The sequence below is a fragment of the Euleptes europaea genome, chromosome 7 (assembly GCF_029931775.1).
Source record: "Euleptes europaea isolate rEulEur1 chromosome 7, rEulEur1.hap1, whole genome shotgun sequence".
NCBI classification, from domain to species: Eukaryota; Metazoa; Chordata; class Lepidosauria; order Squamata; family Sphaerodactylidae; genus Euleptes; species Euleptes europaea.
In genome coordinates this window covers 34,436,714-34,448,990 of record NC_079318.1, presented here as the reverse complement: position 1 = coordinate 34,448,990, position 12,277 = coordinate 34,436,714, and positions in this window count along the sequence as shown.

Sequence of the window (12,277 nt, the reverse complement as noted above, 5' to 3'; positions counted from 1 at the left end):
AACTAACTGCAAGTAGTCTGCCAATGCAATTCTAAGCACAATGATACCATTCTGAGTCAGTCGAAGTTAGAATGGTTAGAAAGGTGTAACTCTGCTTGGGATGGCACTGTAATGTTTTTAAATTACAGCAACTTCATTTGTTAAATTTTAATAAGTATCTTGTGTTTTTCAATCATTCCAATGTCTTTGCACTCACTTGGTATTTTTTGCCAAGCGATTCGGTAGAATACTGCTTGCATGTTTATATTATCTCTCCATTAGTGATAAGGCAGGTAAAAGGCTGGAAAGGTCTCGTTTAAAAGCAGAATGTCTGGATGGCGTTAATCCATCAGTCTTAGATACAGTTAAACGCTCTTTAGTAGCTCAAGTTAAGAGCTTGGGGTTTCTCCTGGAGTTGGCCTTGTCAATGAATAAACGGGTTGATGCTGTTGCTAGGAGTGCCTTCTTACAATTACATTCAAGGTTACGTGCTACCATAACACACCTTTGACGATAGCTTAGAAGCTTCAATTGTTACAAATTGTGACAGCAAGACTACTGTCTGGGGTCAGCCACTGATAACATATAACTCCAGTGCTGTGTCAGCTTTTTATCACCTTTAAAGCTCTTCATATCCTAGGGGCCCCAACGAAATACATTTCCTGGTGTAGTCCCATGCACCAGACAGTCTCCTCTTGGTGACATCTGAGACGTTCACTTTTGCTTGCAAATCAGGAATAGGGTACTTGCTCAGGTTCTGGCTCTTAGGTTTTACAGAGAAAAGACAGGTGTGTTCAAAACAACATCCATTTATCATCAAGCCGATACAGGGATGGGAACACCTGGTTTCAGGACAAGCAGCCTGTGCACTCTACAATTCTAACTAACAAACAGTACCAACAAGCAGGGACTCCACCCCATGAGATTAAGCCAACACACACAAATATCAGAGTGGGAAACAGAATGTTCCACTGTAATGTATCCAATAAATAAACCACAATACCCTCTTCCAGGACTGTCCAAATGGCAATAGCTAGGGCTTTTTCTGTGGTAGGTTCATTATTCCAGAATGGCGTACCGGAGTGGGTACACATGGTATCTTCACTTATATTTTGGAAGGTGTGTCAGACAGCTTTATTCCAGAGGGCATTTGGTGGAGTACAAAATGTTTTGGCAGATTTGGCTGTGCTTCTATCCTTTCTGGTTTTACCCTGTCCATGGTTTTTATCTTGTTGATGGACTGCTGTGGTACTTTTTGTGTCCTTGCAACTCTTGCGACTTTGTCAGCCACTTTAAGGCTGAGTTGACAAGGCAGCTTATAAATATGTTACATAAATGAATGAACAGAGAACCCCCTTCAGAATTATGCTCCATGGGCTGCGTGATTTGCAATGGCGTGGAGAAGATCATCTGATCCTGACAGCCCACTACTCACAAACAGCCGACTACTGGGGGTATAATTTAAAATGGTCTTCAAGTAGAAGTGGCAATTTGTGTGCTGATCCCTCAATACATTGAACAAAAAGCTTTTCTTTGAGGATGCAAAACTACTAGGATATGTCTATACTTTTAAACCAAATTTCTTCAGCACAGCTGGCTTGAGCACAGGCCAAGGTAATGCTAACCTTGGGAAATCCAAAGCGAGGGTGTCCCATAGATTGGAAAACACAAGAATATTGACAGCACATTGCGCTATCCTCTATAGGCAAGCTCTTCCAAGAGAAAATATGCTCTGCAAGACTTTGTGTGAGATATAGGAACACTGTTATTTTAAAACTTCAAAGAACTATTTCCTGTGCTAAAAAAAAATAACAGTGCAGGTGTCCAGTATATAAACAATATTCTTTATTTGTTTTAGATTTTGCACTAACAGCGAATTCCAATAACCTATTGTATGGAAGCAGTATGGAAGTGCAGGTCAGGGGACCTGATAAGCCCAAGCTATCTCCATGTCATCAGATCTCAGAAGCTAAGCAGGATCAGTATTTGGATGGGAGACCACCAAGGAATACCAGGGTTGCTCTGCAGAGGCAAGCAGTGGCAAACCACCTCTGAATGTCTCTTCCCTTGAAAACACCACAGGGTCTCTGTAAGTCTGCTGAGACTTGATGGCAAAAAGAAGGGGTGAAGGATACTTACTCATTTTAATTCTTTTAAATAAACTGGGGCATGTGCTGAATTTCAAAGTTAATGTTCAAAAACATTTACGTATGGCAAACAAAGGTCAAGGTTAACGTCAGAAACTGCCATTTGTATTACTTGGAAAAGAGAAGATAAGCTGGATCTGGAATGTTAACATTTTCCCAGTTACCCTTTGCATGAAACCTTTGAAAACCATTATAAAATAACTGCCTTCTTTCAGCTTGATATAAATTGTGAAATCACAAAACGTTATCCAGATATGTATTTTTCATGTTCCTACTAGAGAATAAGGACTCACAGCAATAAGTACATTGAAATATTAAATAGCTTCTAGCAGAATATCTCATGTCCTACCAAATGTTCATATGAGGGACTCCATGTTCTCCTAAAAGAACATTAGCCCTGTTCACTCATTATGACTGTAGTGATCCAGTCATGTGTAAGGGAAGATAGCATTACATGTGATCACCATTTTATGTGAATAAATACATTTTCTGGCTTTAGCACATGCTTTTGGAAACCCAGATTTTGGAGGGTTTCTGCACTTTCAACTGTCTTTACTTGCTCCCAGTGACCTGGGACAAATCTGTTAAGATATGTTGTTTTGTACTATCATATTGGACATTACATGATGCTTTATGGGACTACAACTAAGGGAAACAGTAGTGTCTCTTTCGACAGGAAAATTTCTGCACATCTGGAATTTCTGGTTTCTATGTGGAAATTTAATATGGAACATATTGGCCACAGCATGATCATTAGTGTAGCAATAATAGTAAAAGGAGCCCTGTAGCGCAGAGTGGTAAGTTGCAGTACTGCAGTCTAAGCTCTGCTCACCACCTGAGTTCGATCCCAACGGAAGTTGGTTTCAGGTAGCCGGCTCAAGGTTGACTCAGCCTTCCATCCTTCCAAGGTCGGTAAAATGAGTACCCAGCTTGCTGGGGGTAAAGTGTAGACAACTGGGGAAGGCAATGGCAAACCACCCCATAAACTATGGCCTTTTATGCATGGGCTGGATCTCCCTGGTTGGACCTGGGTTCATTGCACATGAATGTAACCAGATTTGGGGGAAACTGTACGCATTGGCTTGAATGATCAGGGACGAAACTGTGTGCTAATGGAGGCATGAATACAGAAAAGCAGTCTCCCAAGCTCAGATCAAGTCCCACCCCTTTAAATGCTGCTCTGTAATTGGCTTACCGAAGAGAAGATTTCCTTCCTCCCAAATCCAACTGCCACATAAAAAAGCATTTTAAGAACAAAAAACAAAAAATGGAGCTACCTGAAAGAAGCGGGGGTGGTGGTAATCCAAGCCTCGTTTTTAAAAAGCATTCTTTTGCTCAGAAAGAGCTCTGAGGTAGCAGGAAGCACTTGAATCCCTGCCTCTTTAAACACTGCTTCGTGATTGGCTGTGCGAGAAGCCAATCTTCTGCGTTTCCCCCTAAAGCAGTATGCATGCTCTGTGACTCCAGAATGAGCCAGGATGAACGGTTTAATTCGGGCCAGAAGAGGAATGAGAAAAGCCGGGTTCGTTTTGCATCGAAACAGTGTTGAGCTTCCAAGGAATGAGATAGCATGCATACTGAAAAAAATTGATCCTGGCTGAAACGGAATAAAGGAGGTTAAAGCGACCATGCATAAATGACCAAAGTCTGCCTAGTAAATGTTGTGATGTGATGTCACCCCATGGGTCAATAATGCTTGCACATTATTACCTTTACCTAATAGTGAAATGGTAATAAGAGTAATTAAGAGTAAAATAATACAGTAAAATAGTAGAATAAAAGTAAACTGAATACAATTTAGGAAATTTACTTTATGTTTAACTGCCTACAGTGAAAGTCAGTCACTGTTTACTAGGCCCAACCCATGTTTTGGTTTTAACCGTGTTTTAGGACCTTTTGGAATGGAATAATAAATATTTGCAGCATGCTTGGGCTCTGGCTCTACCATATGTTAAGCGTCAGCCTTCCGTAAACAAAACGTGGAGCCTCATGAATTTACACTTACATGTGCCATGCCTCATCTCATCTGGTACTGAAACTGTCACAAGTCACTCTGACAGCATGGAGTCTGACCTCAAACAGCCCATAATTAAAGGGTTTCCTGCTCACAAGCTTCCATTACCACATAGCTAGGGACCCTCTCATTTAGCAGTCAGAGATGTTAGACACCATCTGCTTGGCACCCTTCTACCTAATACGCCATAATAATGCATGATAATCCAGCTGTTCATGAAAGAAAATGGGGTGGCAGTGAGCAAATTGCCGGACTTTGTCAGAAAAACACTTCTGCTGAAGGCTTAAATTGCACAGAAATCAATGAGCTTTAAGCATGTGCTCAAGTGCTGTTCTAAGTAACAACAAAACGTCCATATAATGACATCCTCGCAAACAGACAGAGGATACAATCCTCTGCAGTTTGAGTGCTTCATGAGGAGTGAACAAAATGAGTGAGGATATTTATTTGACCATTCACTGGTTCGGCTCATGCCCTGTGTGCCAGTTGCAAACAGGGAGCTAATCTCTCAAGAGACTGTTCATCTGTTCATTGACCTGTTCGTGGCTGTTTGAGAGGTTGTTCCACAATAGTCCTTCCTAACAGTACAAAAGAGTGAATGCTGTGATATGATGTCACCCCATGGGTCAATAATGCTTGCACATTATTACCTTTACCTAATAGTAAAAATAGTAAAACAGGGAGCCCCGTGGCGCAGAGTGGTAAGCTGCAGTTCTGCAGTCCAAGCTCTGCTCACGACCTGAGTTCGATCCCGATGGGAGTCAGTTTCAGGTAGCCGGCTCAAGGTTGACTCAGCCTTCCATCCTTCCAAGGTCGGTAAAATGAGTACCCAGGTTTCTGGGGGTAAAGGGAAGATGGCTGGAGAAGGCAATGGCAAACCACCCCGCAAACAAAGTCTGCTTAGAAAACGTTGGGATGTGACGTCACCCCATGGGTCAGGAATGACCCATGTGCTTGCACAGGGGACCTTTACCTTTTAATAGTAAAATGGTAATAAAATTAATTAAGAGTAAAATAATAGTAAAACAGTAGAATAACAGTGAAATGAATACACAAGTGTGTGCCCAAACAGCCTGATTGAGTTCTACTTTGCCCTTCCACTAATCTGCCTGGCAGGTGTGATGGACAGGAGCCTGTCCTGCCCCTGAGAAGTAAAACAGCCAACCAGCTTTTTCGCACTTGAGCCTGTGCTTCGGCGGCCAATTATTTTCTCATGCATTTTTCTGAACTTTGTATATTTCTTCTCCACCCCTAGCTGCGGTTACCTGTTTTTCTGGCTCCCAATTTTATTATTAGATGGTAATGTGTAGGTACATTTTAAAGGGTTTTTTGTTGTTGTTGTTGCTATTCTGTGTTAATGCTACAAATGAAATTGTGCTTTTATCATCCACTGCTGCTTAAATTCTTGTAACTATTTTTCCCTGGGCTTCTTTTTTTAACTCTTTTGTCATGAGCCACCTGGGGCATCTTTAACAAAGAAAGCGAGATATAAATATTTTAAATAAATAAACAGCCAGAGAGTAATACTGAATTACATGATTTATATTACAGATTTAATCTAAACCAACGCTGTAAATTAATCTTGTGTTTTCATTACTTGGCTGAAGAAAGAACTACAAAGGCGACTGATCTAGAGTTCATATTCTTCCTCAGTGTATCTTTAATTTGGTTCTCATCTCTGTTTTTGCTGGCATGCTAGCCCTTTTCAGTTGTTATGCATTTGGCCCTCCTACCTCAAGTACCAGGATAGCGTACTATGTGCAGTCTTCATATATGTCATGGCCATTTTGTGAGGAGCTTTTAGGGGTTCTGACTGCATGCACTCATGCTGGAAAAGATGTGCATTGCCCTTTTAACACACAATGGTGAACAAGCATATTGAGAGGATCGCACATGGCATTCTCTCCTGGTACATGAGGTTGGAGCACTGAAGCTGGAATGACTGAAAGGGTCTAACATCATTAGGCAATCAAAGTTGCCTGTCGTTTTCACCTGTACAATTCTTTTGAGCTCATCGCCGTAGAATGAGATCCAGTGCATAAGAGATTTACCTCTTTCTGTTTTGTGGTTGAACTCATACTTCAGTAGACGGGAGTGGGGTTTGATAATCTTTTATCATGGCAAAAACAAAAGAGAAAATCTCATTGGAGATTGAGTGACATCAGTGCAGAACCGTCAAACTGTGGATGCTGCTTTTGTGGATGCTCTGTGGGTCACAGCGATTTATGATGAATTGGGCGGAGTCCGTGACTAAAATGGATCAGGACAAAAGATGGGAGAAAACACATCTATTGACATTCCACCACTTTAAAATTGGAAGAATGGCGCTCCTCTCATTTTAATGCTGTATTTGGAAACTGATTATTAGCTCTGGTGGCTTCCCATAGGCAGATGCAACGATGACATCTTGGCCGAGAGCATCAGTTGTTACGGCCCATCAAAGGTGTCTTTAAAGAACTGACACCTGTCTAATCCCATTGCCAGCTGTTTTTTTTACGGCTTGCAGGGACATATGAAGCAGCGATATTTCTTTCTACCTACTGCCTGCCAGTATGGATTGGTCAAGGGGATGATCTTACACGGAGGAAATAGAAAGAAAAATACAAGACTTGCTTTGCAAAAGTGAACACCAAGTGCACGTCTGTGCAAGATTACTTAGCAGGCCTAAGGCACTCGAACCCATGCTCTGGCGTCAGTACTGTGCATGTCAAGTTGACAAGGCTTGCAATTTTCCAGATTCTCCCACCTTATAGCTGCTCATTAATTACCTTCATTTGTCATCTGGCAGTGCAAATAGGGTACAAATGTTTAGTCTGCATCTTGTGTTGATATCTGGGAGCAGCAGAGGATGGAAGGTTTCCAGAACTCTGCAGCATAAATGTTCTCTGCTCAAATTGCTTAGCTTTGAAACCAACCAACCAACCATCCCGATGGCATGTTTCTCCTCCTTGTCATCTGAATGTGTCAGCTGAACTTTCTTTGAAGCTGTTGTGATATTATCTTAGTTGATATATTCATAAAAATAATACACACACCCCAGTCCAGCACACTACAACCAAACTTAGGTTGCAAATTCTTTCAGACTTTTAGAGCAGAATTGGCTTGTGATGGCTTGGAAGATGGCACCTTCTCTACCAGGCTCCTTGAAATGCCAGTTATGCACCAATGTCTGGACTCCTTTGAGGAAGTGCTTTTTATTGTTCAACATGCGCATCCTGCCTTTCCTCAAACGATTTCAGACATACCACTCTGTCCTCAAAGCACTTCTGTGAGATAGGCTAGGCTGAGAAACACTGATTTATCCAAGGCTTCCTGGTGAGAGATTTCACACTTCACACAACAGCTGAATTCCACTGGACTTTCCCACACTGAACATGCAAAGAACTACAGGAGCCATATATCCCTAAACATAAATGGGTGCATGCTGGGAATTTTCTTCAATTCATGGCTTCCAATGTATATCCATATTTAGGGATGTATATCCCCCTTTTTACACTTTACGTATTGGAGGGGGAATGGTAGAGCCTGTGTGTGTGCGTTAAGTGCCGTCAAGTTGCTTCCGACTCATGGCGACCCTATGAATAAAAGTCCTCCAAAATGTCCTATCTTTGACAGCCTTGCTCAGATCTTGCAAATTGAAGGCTGTGGCTTCCTTTATTGAGTCAATCCATCTCTTGTTGGGTCTTCCTCTTTTCCAGCTGCCCTCAACTTTTCCTAGCATGACTGTCTTTTCCAGTGACTCTTGTTGTCTCATGATGAGCAAAATACGATAGCCTCAGTTTAGTCATTTTAGTTTCTAGGGTCAGTTCAGGCTTGATTTGATCTATAACCCACTGTTATAGATAGAGGTAGATATAGGTAGAGCCTAGCTAACACATAACGTTTATCGTTAGCTTCATGGCTGGGTAAAGATTTGAACCTGAGTTTCCTAGATCTAACTAGGATTGCCACCCTGTCCCTTTTATAGAGGCTTAGTGTGTGGAAATGGGCAGCTGAATAGGGTTGCCAACTCCAGGTGGTGTCTGGAGATCTCCTGCTATTACAACTGATCTCCAGCTGATAGAGATCAGTTCCCCTGGAGAAAATGGCCACTTCGGCAATTGGACTCTATGGCGTTGAAGTTCCTCCCCTCTTCAAACCACTCCCTCCTCAGGTTCCGCCCCCAAAATATCCAGGTATTTCCCAACCCTGAGCTGGCAACCCTACAGTTGAAGCTTTCACGGAGCTAAGTTACATCACCTGGTAAATAAGCCTCCAGGCAGTTGGCAACCTTAGACATGGAATCAACAGGAAATTTAGGGAACAATCCTAAGCAGGCATACTCTGAAGTAAGTCACATTTTATTTAATGGGGCTTACTCTCAAGTGACTGTTTTTGGGACTGCAACTTTATTGTCCTTGGTAGATCTCCATACATGACTTGAGATCTAAGAACATGTAAATCACATATTGTGCAATAAGCAGCTTCTGAGCAGAAAAACATTGCCCAAATTATGCAGCATTATAAATGTATTATGTTCTCTATTGCATTCAAGGAAATTATCTGTAAGACATTGTAATGCATTGTCATTCAGTACCAGTACTAATTCTGCCCTGAAGGTTCATTTTCTATTTAAGACGGCAGGATCTATCCTTATGCCAAACAAGGATGCTGTCTTCAAAAGTCTCAACCCCATAGTTACCATACTAACTAACAAAGGCAGTATTAAAATTATAATGCTCAAATTTAATTCTGTTCTGCATTCAGCATCTCTTAGTTAATAATTAACCATGGGTGTTCTTGATGATCCTGGCAGGCAATAGCTACAGCAGTTGCTGATATATTTGTATCTTGGAATCTTGACGAATAGGAAAGCCAAGTATCCATGGTTTGATATGATGCTTTTATTGTGTTTAATTTTCTGCTATGTTTTTAAAATTCTGATGTGTTTCCTGTAGCAACTTTAGCACTGGAGGTTGACTATAACTACTGTGGATTGGACTGCCCATTCCACAGCAGACCTCGCCATATAATGCTCAGCCATCTGCCAGATCCTCGGCGTATAAGATCAAAAAGGGATATGACTCGCTTCCTTTTAGTAGATCAGGATAGTAACCTCACTGCTCTAGTAGCCTCCTTTTTAGCTACAGCCCTCTCTGAGAGAATCCCCAAAGATCATCTGGCTCAGGAGAGCTCAAGTATTATATAAAACTGTAATTTTAATCGATAAATTATCAGATATAAGAATGATTTTAACCTATCTTTGCCGGCTGTTACTTACAGAGTCTTTATGTTGATGAAAGGACTGTAGATTTGGACTTCTCTCTGTCCATCCATTTGTAACCATCCTTCACACTCTGAGCAACAATGGATCCTGATCAATCTCTCTTTAAATGACTGCTGCATCTATCAGATAGATATCCATTCAATCAGAAGAATGGTTTCAGCAGACTGTGGTATTACTTGTGGCGTATCTGGTAAAGGCTAAGGGCATTAGCATTACACATAGCATGCCATGACTTATACTCAAATTTGTAGTCATAAACAGACAGTGTCAGGGCCCATCTCTGGATTCTAGCAGATGACATGGCTGGTGCTGGTTTGTTCTCTCCCAATAGACCCTGCAGGGATTATAATCTGAATGTATGCTAAAATGTCTGCCATTGAGATAAGAGTGGAATTCCTTTACTCCAGAAACCACTGCTGGCCCTTCATATTCTAATTGTGAACAGGTTTTTGCTGCTGGGGCCAGAGATCTTGTTGCACAACAGATGGGGCCTTCTGCTTCATCAGGCATTTTGTGGGCTAGGGCTGGTTGCACTCCATATTGGGAGAGATCACAAGACAAAATAAGGTTTTTTTAATGGCTATCGTAATAATTCAGGACGGTGGATGACTTCAAATGTTTCTTTGCTTCTAAAAAAAGCTGTTTCTTGTTCTTGATGCAATGGAATGTTAACACTTTTGGTAAAAAATTGTGTAATAGGACCAATGGTTTTGCAAGATTTGGTAAACATTAAATATAATAATTCAGTAAACCCAGAAAGGCCTTCAGTTCTGATTTTAGTGATGGTTCCTCCGTAATGGCATGCAATTTCTCCTCTACTGGATTTAAACCTGCTGCATCATTGTTATGTCCCAGGTATGCAACTTTAAAGGTCTAGAACAGGGATGGGGAACCTCAGGCCCGGGGGCCGTATGCGTCCCCCGAGGACATTTTTTGTGACCCTCGGGAGCTCTGGGGCCCTGCTGCGGAGGCGGGGCACAGGGCGGCCCTCCCCGAGGGTGTTCCTGGAGCCGCGGCTTACAGGGGCGCTGCGGCGCCCTTTGGACCTCCTCTCACCAACTGTGGGCTGTTAGTCGGCGAGAGGAGAGGGGAAGGATGCTTCCCCCAAGGCTGCCCCCCACAGCCGTGGCGTGCAGGAATGCCGTGGCACATTGTAAGCCCCTCTCGCTGCCTGTCGGCTGTTGAGCAGTGAGAGGGAGGCGGGGAAAGAGGCCAGCGGCTCCCGGCGGCAGAGCATGCATGTGGGAGCCGATCGGGCTTCGAGAGGGGGGCTTTTGTGGACTCTGTGGGGGGGAGAGCATGGAGACTGGGGTCTGGTCTCGTAGGGCTCTGTGCGCCGCTGTGTGTGGGTGTGGGTGTGGGTGGGGGAAGTGGGGAGACTGGGGCCCAGTGGCGCGGGGCTGGCGTATGTATGTGTGGGGGGAAGGCTTTTCTCTCTTTTCTTCCTCTTTTTCTGTAACTCTTTCTCCTTTCTCTCCCTCTCTTTCTCCCTCTTCTTCTGTCTCTTTCTTTGTCTCCCTCCATACTTTTCTTTCTTTCCCTCCATCCTTTTCTTTCTTTCTCCCCCTCCATTTCTTTCTCCCTTTCTCTCTTTCTCCCTCCCTCCCTTTCCCTCTTTTTCTGTTTTCCTTCCTCCCTTGCCAATCGACTGTGGTCTGCGCCCCCCTGGTGCCTCGTTTGCTCGGGCCCACTGCTGGCTGCCCTCCCGCCTGGAGGGGGGAGCGGGGGTGCCCTGCAGGCCTTCTCTGTGTGGCCTCCCCTGGGGTTGCCAACCTCCAGGTGGTGGCTGGAGACCTGGCAACCCTAGCCTCTCCCCCCCACCTTCACCAGGAGATTTACACCTGGTATGGCCCCTGAATGATGTTATAAATGTGCAAATGGCCCTTTGCAGGAAAAAGGTTCCCCACCCCTGGTCTAGAAGATCCATTTCTAGGGTAGCCAACCTCCAGGTACTAGCTGGAGATCTCCTGCTAGTACAACTGACCTCCAGCCAATAGAGATCAGTTCACCTGGAGAAAATGGCCGCTTTGGCAATTGGACTCTATGACATTGAAATCCCGCCCCTCCCCAAACCCCGCCCTCCTCAGGCTCCGCCCCAAAAACCTCCCGTTGGTGGCGAAGAGGGACCTGGCAGCCCTATCCATTTCTCCTGCAGACGACAATATTTGTCAGTACTTTATCTAGATTTTACAAGTGTTCTGCCTCAGTTTCTCCTGTAATTAGAATGCCATCAAGGTATACACAGATATGGGGCATCCCTTGGAATAGATTGTCCATAGCTCTATGGCTGGAGCCATTGAAACCCCCAAATGAGAGCCGGTTGTAATGGTGCATTCCTTTAGAAGATTTTATTGTCACAACGAGGTGTGAACTATCCACAAAGAGGATTTGCGAGTGTACATCACTTAAGTCAATTTTTGTGGATGTCTTTCTTCCAGCTAGTGTAGGCAGCCATAGGCAGCCATTCCGCAGTGTAGAAGGCCCTTATTCATGTTTCAGATACTTGAAACTTCCAGATATCTGATCTAATAGCCCAAATACAATTCCAGCGGTGATGGCCCTGGCTTGTGGTGACATAGCAGCAGCAAGTATGTCATTCTGGTAGTTCTGTGCGGATAAGGGTAGGCTTAATTACTTGCCTGTGAGATGCAACCCCATAACAACAACTTTAATGGGAGATAACTAAGTGCAATCAAACATACTTTCCCCCATTTGTTATTTGGGCTCAGAGTTCTTTTCCAATAGTAATTCTATAAACTGAGAAATATCTCCTTTTTCTCTGAAGCCTTTGTTTTAACTCTTTAATCTTCATCCTCAACTGTGACAAGATTTAAATACATTTAGCCACACTTGTTCATAGTCTTTGCTATT